At 37.2% G+C, this 11,003-nt stretch overlaps 1 pseudogene; it reads left to right on the forward strand.

Moving 5' to 3' along the window:
- The first annotated feature begins 4,342 nt into the window (after positions 1–4,342).
- Positions 4,343–7,865, forward strand: LOC104094373 (pentatricopeptide repeat-containing protein At1g63330-like; annotated as a pseudogene).
- Positions 7,866–11,003: the final 3,138 nt, after the last annotated feature.

Here is an 11,003-nt window from a genome sequence, read left to right on the forward strand (position 1 = left end):
AAAGAGGCCTTTTAAGGGCCTATTTTCTTCTTATATTAGACTTAAAATAGAGCATAATAACCAGACATAAGCTCTGCAAATAATCCTCCCAAATATTTCCCACAAACCCTAATTGATTTTCTCTCTCTTTCAAGTTCCAATTGGAGGTAAAACCTAGAGTTTGAATAACCAAGATAAGAGCTGAGTTATCCAACAAATAAGGTGAGTTTACTTCTCTCTTTCATCCAATTTTTCTTCTGTAAATTCATGGTAAGTCGTTCTATACTTGTAAGAACTCACGGGACAGTGATCGGAAGCTGTGAGTTCGAGTTATTCACTTGTAGCGGACTGTTTTGTGTTGCTGTTGGGCTGCGTGTTTTACTACTATTTTGTGGAGTTTTGGAGGAGGAAGGGGGTTTATAAACACCATATAAATGTAGGGTGGTTGGCTGGTCGTTCGTCATAACATTTTCGGGTCGTTTGATACTACTACGGTGGTCGTTTTGTGTACGAAGAGATTGGGGTGTGTTGGGCTGTTTTGTAGTATTTGATGGTGTATATAGGGCTGGAAAATGATGTATATATGTTGTTATTGTTCTGTTCTTGTATTGTTGGTGTTATCTTGAATTTGGAGGAAGTAAGGATTATAGGGGAGATGCTGCCCGTTTTAATACAAAATAAGTTTGTCGTTCGTTGTGCGATAGTTGTACCTTTCGTAACTTAACGATAGTATTATTATCGTTCTTGTAGATTAAGGTGAAAAGAGGTGAGTTCAACTTGGTGATTGGAAAGATTGTGATAAGGTATGTTAAGGCTAAGCCTTCCTTCATTTTGGCATGATCTCGTAGCTACATGTGTTAGTAATGAGACAAAAAGAGAAGTTCATATTCATGAATTTATTCACACTATTCTAGTCTCATAAGTTACAATATTATTCCTTATCGAGACTCTATATTCAATTTTAGTATTGTCTTCTTCCAGTCAAGAGAGCAGCAAGCCTATATATACAGTATTACAGTATTTTCATTACCATCGAGCTATAATCGATGGGCAGGCCCCTATTGGGCAACCACTGATCAGATGGAAAGTTATATACCGAGCCTACTGTGGCCGAGTGCCTATGAGCGAGCCCAGCATGGTCGAGATACATAGCCTAGTATGGCCGAGCGCCTATGAGCGAGCCTACTATGGCAGAGCAGTTATATATATACCGAGCCTTATAAGGCCGTACAATTATTTTACTTACTATATTGAAGGAGTTGAGTCAGTATCAGCAGGTAAGTATATCTCCAGATCATCTTTGACTCCCAGTTACTTCCAGTTATTATATTATCAGTTCAGTTTCGATTTTCAGTTATGTTATTGCCTTACATACTCGGTACATTATTTCGTACTGACGTCCCTTTTCCGGGGACGCTGCATTTCATGCATGCAGGTTCAGATAGACAGACGAGTAGATCTCCTCAGTAGGTGTTTCCCGAGTTCAGCCTGATCGGTAAGCTCCACGTCTTTCGGAGTTGCCAGGTCTAGAGTGTTGTGTACATCTTATGTATATCTGTATATATGTTATGGGTAGGTCGGGGCCCTGTTCCGATCATAGTACATCTATCAGTAGAGGCTTGTAGACATATCCTGTTGGTTAGTGCAGTATGTTGGGTTTGTAGGCCTGGTATGTATAATTTGGTGGTTTGTCAGCTGTAGTAGCTATGACGGCCTTTTCAGCCTAGCTTTATATTGATGTTTAGTTAGCGCTAGTTTCCATTCAGTTTTATATTTTGCTTCGCAAATTGTCTTGCAAGGTGGCCCCATGGCCAAAGTATGACATTATGTGTTCAGAGTCCCTTAGTCGCAATTTGGTACGCCAGGTTAGGTGAGGCACCGGGTGCTTGTCTCGCTCCTAGGTTCGGGGCGTGACAATTGTCTGCCTTGAGAGGGAGCGAGATTGAGTTTGCTTATTAAATGTTTTGAAAGGAGTTGAAATTGAAGATCGTAAGATTTAAAAGGTTTCGTTTGAACTTCGAAATTTCGAAAAAGATTCAGTAATGCTATAATAGTTTAAGAAATCTATGTATAACCACTTCGCATGTATGTTTCGCAAGCGGGGTAATTTTCTTAAAAAGCTACAAGTTGAATTTCCCTTATTTTGAAAAGAATCAAGAAAGAAATATGATTTTAATGTTAAATTTATATTTGACCGCGTCGCAAGTATGATCCGCGAGCGGGGAGATTCCTTAAATTTATATTTGACCGTGTCGCACGTATGATGCGCGAGTAGGGCATATCCTTCTACTACTCTTATGGGATCGGGCTGTTTGCCTCGACAAGATTTATGTACCACACTCTCATGGGAACGGGCCGTTCGCCTCAGCAGGTTAATAGATGCATCTATGGTTCGCGTCGTTCGACCCTCAGTAGTGCACAATTTACTTTTATGTTGGATCGGGTCGTACGCCTCGGCATTTCCTGTATATATTATCCTCATGGAATCGTGCGTAATATTGGCAAGAAGCCGGTGTATCTGAGGTTTTTCTCTGATTTAAATTATGATCATCTCTTTGATGAAATTCACCATCTCTATATATGCTCCGGTTATGGAGGGAACTTGCTAGTTGAGAGCTCGAGTAAAATTGTAAAGAGGGAAATTATGCCACGTATTTTGTACATGTTATTTCATGTATTTACTCGGTTTCATATCTATTCACTTCTTTACTGTACCTGATATTAATTATAGCCCATAGTAAGTATCTGAGTCGACCCCTCGTCACTACTTCTTCGAGGTTAGGCGGGATACTCACTGGGTATATGTTGATTTACGTACTCATGCTATACTTGCTGTACATTTTTTGTGCAGGTACACATATATATTATTGGCCTTGTGAGCGCAGCGGTGTGGTTGTTACGGGGACTTAGGTGAGCTGCATTTTTTAGACGATTCGCAGCCGGAAAAGTCTCTTTAGAGTATTTGTATTTTTTTTCTGTCCAAATTTGTATTCCGGACAGCTATTGTATTTTATTTTATTTCCTAGCAAATGCTTATGAACTTGTGACACCGGGATTTGGGATTGATTGTGGGCGTTCAATATTGAAATTGATAAAAAACATTATTATTTATTCTGAAAATTTCATCCTTTACTATTTAATTTGAAGGAAAATTTGATTTCAAAAAATATTAAAGATGAGGACCAAATTTAGTATTTATTATTGGCTTGTCTGACAGTGGGGTCCGGTACCATCACGACCTTAATGGATTTTGGGTCGTGACATGTAAGTTTTGATGATGTCCTTTCATTTTGAATTCACGTATTATGCTAATGTATAATATTTTTTGGCATTTAGATGATTGTTATATTATTATACATAAAATTTCTCTCATTAGTTAAATTTTATTATTCCTTTATATAAATAAATGTTTAAACCATTATGTGTCATTATTAATGTGCAACACGTGTTCATAGATACTAATTTAGTGAAATATGATTATAGTGTCTTTTGTTTTTTCTTAAATTTAAATCTAGTTGAAGCTCATCTCTAACTTTTCTTATTGCATCCAAAAGTTCCAGTGTTGTCTTTTCGAACTTCACCAAAAATTATGAAGAGTTCTAGGCGCGATAAGTGCTTCCTGACGCGTAACTGGTTCCAAAGGTATTATATCGTCTTCACTTTCATCATCGACATTGTTTTTTCTGATGGTATTGTTTTAGATGAGAAGCCATTGTTGGGTACGATTTGAAAAAAAATTCTATGTTGCTTATATAGTTTATTCTCTCACCATCATACATTGAATATTTTTAGTAAAAATACCATGAATAATATTTTATTATTAAGAAACAATGAACATTACAATGATTTATTAATTACAATGAATACAGAATGAACATTACAATGAATCATTTAATAATAAAAAAATTACAATGAATCATACATCATACATTGTGCTTTATGTATAATGAATTTATTTTTTATATTAATTCAATAAATATGATACATAAATTAGTAAGATACAATAATTTTGATGTAATCAAAATTATCCTTCATTAAATCTCGAAAACACTCTTTAAATTAATAAATATTAATTTATCAATTAAATAATTACCTCTACAAAATAATAATATTTTATGGTCCCGGCAACATTAATTTAGAGAGGTTCTACTGTATATCAAAATCAATTAACCTTGTCATTTTCTACTTGAATTCTCCACCTTTAAACTGTGAAAGTCATTCCTTTACTATAGTTAAAATTCTTTATTAATACATTAATTTTAATTAATAAAGAGAAGCAATACTATCACTTTGTTGTCTGCTTCTTAAGATTGGGCTGTCGCCTGCCCGTATTTTCCTTGACTCCCACTTTAGTAAAGTGAAGATGGCGAGAGTTGCAATTCGTTACCCTCGCAATGGTAATACCTTCATCTCATTCTTAGCTATTTCTCATGGAAACCCCAAGATTGCTTATTCTACTTTCGCATTTGGGCACGGAGATTATTCTTCATCTCCTAGCAATACATTCATTTCGACAAAGGGTAGACTTGGGGTTTCTCGAAGTTTTGAGAACATCAAATGTTTAAATGATGCTGTGAGTGTGTTCCGTCAAATAATTAGAGAACATCCTCTTCCTTCTCCTCTCAGCTTCTCAAAACTGCTGAAAATTATAGTAAATATGAAACATTACTCTGATGTTGTTTCTCTCTTTGGAGAAATGCAGAAATTAGGTATTCCAACTAATGAATTCATCTTGAGTATAATGATTAATAGTTATTGCCTCATGCATCGTGCTGATTTTGGATTTTCTGTATTGGCCATTTTCTTGAAGAATGGTATTGCATTTGATGTTGTTATATTTAGCACCCTAATAAGGGGACTCTTTGCTGAAAATAAGGTTAAAGATGTCATTCACTTGTTCAAACCGCTAGTGAGAGAGAATATTTGTGAGCCGGAAGAAGTCATGTATGCAACTGTCATGAATGGGCTTAGCAAAAGGGGCCATACTAGAATTTATTTTAGTTTGCTCCGATTAATGGAACAAGGAAGCACTAAGCCTGACACATGCATCTATAACAATGTTATAGATTCCCTTTGCAAAGATAGAATAATAGATGATGCTATCAACCTTTTAAACTAGATGAAACAGAAAGGCATTCCACCAGACATTATCATATATAGTGTAGAAGATGATCAGGGGTAAGGCAACTAGGCCTGACGAGATCCCAGTGGAATTTTGGAAGGAAGTGGGTCGGGCTGGATTGGAGTGGCTTACTGGTTTGTTTAATATCATTTTAAGGATGAAGAAGATGCTTGAAGATTGGTGATGGAGTTTGATGATCCCGTTGTATATAAACAAAGGTGATATATAGGACTGTAACAACTATAGGGGTATCAAGCTGCTGAGTCATACTATGAAAGTTTAGGGAGAGGAAGAAGGACTTGCATATGGTATTCATTGACCTAGAGAAGGCCTACGATAAAGTCCCGAGAGAGGTCCTATGGAGATGTATAAAGGCTAGCGGTGTCCCGATCACGTACATTAGGGTAATTAAGAACATGTACGAGGGAGCGAAGACTCGGGTGAGGACTGCGAGTAGAGACTCAGATCATTTCCCAGTGGAGATAGGGCTGCACCAGGGATGGGCTCTTAGTCCATTTTTGTTTGCCTTAGCATTAGATGTGCTGACCCAACACATACAAGGGGGGTTCCATGGTGTATGTTATTCACTGACGAGATGCGAGGCGGAGTTAACGCTAGGTTAGAAGTTTGGAGACAGACGCTAGAGTATAAAGGTTTCAAGTGGAGTAGGTCAAAAATTGAGTACTTGGAGTGCAAGTTTAGTGATGGGTTGCATGAAGAAGGAGTGAAAGTGAAGATTGGTACTCAAGTCATTTCCAAAAGAGATAGTTTCAAGAATCTTGGGGCCATTATTCAAGGTAATGGGGAGATTGACGAAATATTACTCATCGTATTGGAGCAGGGTGGATAAGATGGAGCTCGCCTCAGGGTTTTTGTGTGATTAGAATGTACCACCCGGACTTAAAGGCATGGTCTATAAAGTGGTGGTTAGACCAACTATATTGTATGGGGCTGAGTGTTGGCCTGTCAAGAAGTCCCATGCCCAGAAGATGAAAGTAGTTGAAATGCGGATGTTGAGATGGATGTGTGGGCATACCATGAAGGACAAGATTAGGAATGAAGTTATTAGGGGCAAGGTAGGAGTGGCATCTGTGGAGGACAAGTTGTGGGAATCTAGGTTGAGATGGTTCGGGCATGTGAAGAGGAGAGACATAGATGCACCGGTCAGGAGATGTGAGGGGTTGTCCATGGCGGATCTGCGGAGGGGAAGAGGAATGCCTAAGAAGTATTGGGTAGAGGTTACTAGGCAGAACATGTCATTGCTTCAACTTAGCGAGGATATGACCCATGATAGAAAGGTGTGGAAAATAAGGATTAGGGTTGTAGGTTGACATAGTAGTATGTTCCTCCTAGGCCTACCAATAGTAATAAGACTATTTTTTGTATTATCTTAGTCATGGTTCTTTATTATTACATGTTGTGTTTGTTGTTGTTATTGTTGTTGTTGTGTCATTCACGCTCGTCACTATAATGGATTGTTGTCACCTTTGTTTACTACTTGGCTGCTTTACCTTATCTCTACTGTTCCTTAAGCTGAGGGTCTATCGGAAACAGCCTCTCTATCTTTATAAGGTAGAGGTAAGTTCTGCGTATACACTACCCTCCCTAGACCCCATTGATGGGATTACACTGAGTTTGTTGTTGTTGTAGTTCATTGATTGATGGTTTGTGTAAGTTTCGTCGGTGGGAAAATGTTAGGACTTTGTTCTATGAGATGGTTAATCTTAATATTTATCCAACTGTGTACACGTTTAGCATAGTGATCGATGGGCTATGAAAAGAAGGAAAAGCTGAAGACGCCGAGAAAATAATAAGACACATGATCAGAAAAGGTATGGAGCCTACTGTGGTCACCTACAATGCGATAGTAGATGGATACTGTTTGCGTGGTCAAATGGATAGAGCGAGGAGAATTTTTGATTCCATGATACACAAGAGCATTGAGCCTAACATTATTAGTTATAACACACTAATAAATGGATATTGTAAGCAAAAGAAGTTGGACGAGGCCATGCAATTGTTTCTTGAAATTTCTCCAAGGGGGTTTAAACTTGATATTTTTACCTACAATATTATCTTACAAGGTCTGTTTGGAGTTGGAAGAAGCGATACCGCACAAAATATCTTCGCAAATATACTATCGGCAGGGCAGAGACCTGATTTTTGTACTCATAGCATCTTGCTTGTTGGTTATTTTAAGAATGGACTTGTTGAAGAAGCTATGTCACTCTTTCATAAGTTGGAAAGAGAGGGAGAACATAATAACATTAAACTTTACAATATTGTCATGATGGATTGTGCAAAAATGGAAAGTTGGACAAAGCTCAAGCCATTTTTGAAAAGCTTTCTTTAATAGGTTTACATCCTAATGTGATAGTGTACATTACAATGATTAATGGGTTTTGTCTAGAAGGATTGTTAGATGAAGTTAAAGATCTGCTAAGAAAAATGGAGGACGGTGGTTGTTTGCCAGACAATGTTACTTACCATGTTATTATGCAAGTGTTTCTGAGAAGTAACAGAATTGGTGAAACGAGGGCTTTCTTAAAGAAAATGACTGGGAAGACTTTCTCATTTGATACAACTATAACAGAGTTACTGATAGACGTTATAGCGAAGGATTCTTCTTTTCTTGACATGATACCAGAATTTCACCCGGAAAAGAAGAAATGAAGATGTTTTCCTAATCTCATCCAATGCAATTGGGAAAACAGGAAAATAAAATTTGGACATTGCTTTTGCTTTATAGGCAAACTTATTGAGGGGGTAAATCACTTCTAATCCTGAATGTTTTGTCCTCTTCGTTTTCTTACAAATTAGACGCCATTGCACTCTTAATATGATAAATAATCTGAATTCCCTAATGAGTTATTCTCCTATTTCATTATAAAGTCTAGATCTTTATAATTAAGGGGAAAAGTGAATTAAAAGTGAAAAGATCATTAATGTTCTTATTTTCAGTTTTCATAATATAATAAAAACTCTTACACCCATGACATTGGAGAAATAAGTTCTCTGTCAAAGCCTCTTGTTCTTTCACTATTTTCCCCTATCTGCTACCTCATCTTCTCCACTGGCTGATGGACAACTTGATGTCAGTCAATTAGTCACCTCTTCTCTCTCTCTGCCATATTGTTTCTTCTCATATATAGAAAGGATAAGGATGAAATTGACAAGAAGGAAATAGTTGATATTGGTACTGTACAACTACAAGCTCTCTATGGACTAAGATACTCAATCAATTAATAGGGTGTCCTAGTATGGATTTTTTGTCTTGCTTGTACATAAAACAACAACAACAGAATTAGTGTAATTCCACAAGTGGGGTCTAAAGAGGGTAATGTGTACGCAGACCTTACCCCTACCTTCAAGAAGGCAGAGAGGTTGTTTTTGGTAGACTTGTCTTGCTTATACATGTGAAGAAATTTTCAAGTTGATAAACACTCAGAGATCTCACTAGAGCCCCACATCTATAGAAACCAAATCACTTCAATTTTTTGGTCTCCCCATTGTTTGTGGTCATATCTATTCAGACATTGTCCTCTTGAATGTTTTTAGTATATGTTAATTATAAAAAGGAGTTTGGTCTTTTTTTTTCTTAAATAAAAAAAAGGAGTTGATCTTTTCTCATAGTTTATTTGTTCCTGGTGCATCAACCATAAAAAAAATCATAGCTGGCTAGTTCAACCTTACTTTTAGATTGAATCCCCTTAGTTGTTATTTCATATTTCAAATTTTGTCTTCAACACTTTCTCAGATTTTTCGCTTGGTTAATAATAGATTTCTAGATTGTGAAAAAGTGGCTCGTATGAAACAGACTAGCTGCAAAGGGTGTAAGCAAATCATCCCTACCATGGGAGGAGTGAAGAAGCCACATCGTTACCACCATGGAACTTTTGCTCTCTGAAAATATCAAAAGAGTACTGAACTTCTCATTTGGAAGTTGCCTTTATAAAGGCTTGTAAGACAGATCTGATATTCAGCTTGCAAGACGAATTCACGGAGAACAAGCTTTAGCTTATCACAATGTTGATTAATGATCAATCTCTTCTTGGTTGCCCGTGCATGACTTATGGTATCGAACTGGTATCTTTTTATTTGTGCCTGGAGCCTAGATGGCTATCTGAAGGACCTTATTGTGTTCTGTAAATGCTAGTACTAGGTTTGATGATACAAAGCACATTGATTAAAATGAATTGTTGTTTCTGAAAGGAAAAAAAATCCTCTTTGTTTTCTTGAAATTGGAGTGAAACTTGGTCAAACCGAGCACAATGTAGTGTAAATTAACCAGAAGAACTTTACTTGTTAAATCTGATTGGTGTAAGTTGAGTTAATATGATCCAAGGCATCTTGCTTAACTTCCTACTTAAGTCTTAACATAGTTTATCACGCCCAACTATGCATCGTAAGAGGTCTAGCGGTCGTTGCAAATATAATTAGATTTACAAGTCCGGAGTCGAATCCCACAGGAAAATAACCTACTAATTACAACTAATAGTTTTGCACGAATTCAAGTAATCAACTTTCAAAAATATTATATAACGATTTGAATGTTTACTAACTAAGAGCAAAGTAATTAAAAATGCAGTAATTTATAACTAACAAAGCAAATGTTGTAGACAAGATTTGAAAAAGTCTAAGGTTATGATTTTCTCTATTGTCGGAATCTTTCCCGCTACGTTTCCTATAAATTCGCCTAAATATTCTCTACCGATCGTGAGTACTTTGAGTGTCGTAGCTCTCTCTCGAGCAACTACTATAATTTACTAGACGTATTCTCTCGAACTACGCTAGCTGGCACTAACTCACCGCTCACGACGATCGCACCAAGGCTTCGTTATCTCTAATCCTGCCTTTAAACCCTCCGTATCGATCTCTCGACTACGTTAGGAGTGGTGTTGTTCAACAACTATCTAATGTACTCTCTCTCAAGCAATATACACACTAAATAGGCCTAGTTAATTGAGAGCTCTTCAATTAACAACAATGAAAATATAGTTGAACAAGTAGAGAAAAATCAAAGGCAAATCTATATTAAACGCAGTAGAACATCATCCTCCAATAGGTTCCATCAAACCTTAGATAAGAGAGTTTAGCTACTCATAAATACAACAACAATTAACATAATATTCAAAGACATTAAACTACAAAGTAAAGAGATAAAGGAAGGAAAAACTCATTTGATTCTTGCTCCACGGTGCGTGGTAGCCTTTTTCTTCTCCAAAATCATGTCCAACCCTATAATAACTTGTTTGGGGAGTATTTATATCAATCCCCCCATCCAAATCCGGGTTGGGGTCTTTTAACCCGCGATTTGTAATTACCATGCTATAGACCTCGCGAAGCTTGGTCTGTAGCGCGGTCAACCTGGCTATAGACTTCGCGAAATCTGGTCTATAGCGCGGTCAACCTGGCTATAGACCTCGCGATACCTGGTCTATAGCACGGTCAACCTGGTTACAGACCTCGCGAAGCCTGGTCTATAGCGCGGTCGACCTGGCTATAGACCTCGCGAAGCCTGGTCTGTAGCACGGTTTGGGTGCTTGATGCTTTTGGCTCTTTTCTTGCGTTTTATGTCCTATTTTTGTGCAACTTTTATTTAATGATTTATTCCGATATTCCTACACATAAAATAACACAATTTAGTGCAATTTTTGCACAATAACTCACTAAACCAACAAAATATAGGGCGAATAATGTGATAAAAGTATAGCACTTTGGCCTAACATCACCACCTCACACTTAAACGTTGCTCTTCCTCGAGTCAACCACCAATTCCTAGAGTACTTTTATTCTCTTTTAGCACATTTGATGCACACCATATCTATGACTATGGTTGATAGCAATAATTATACTTTAGCATATGCCTTCAAACTTCCCCTTCCTTTATGCCATACTTCAA

This window comes from Nicotiana tomentosiformis, chromosome 10, assembly GCF_000390325.3.
Source record: "Nicotiana tomentosiformis chromosome 10, ASM39032v3, whole genome shotgun sequence".
Taxonomy (NCBI): domain Eukaryota; kingdom Viridiplantae; phylum Streptophyta; class Magnoliopsida; order Solanales; family Solanaceae; genus Nicotiana; species Nicotiana tomentosiformis.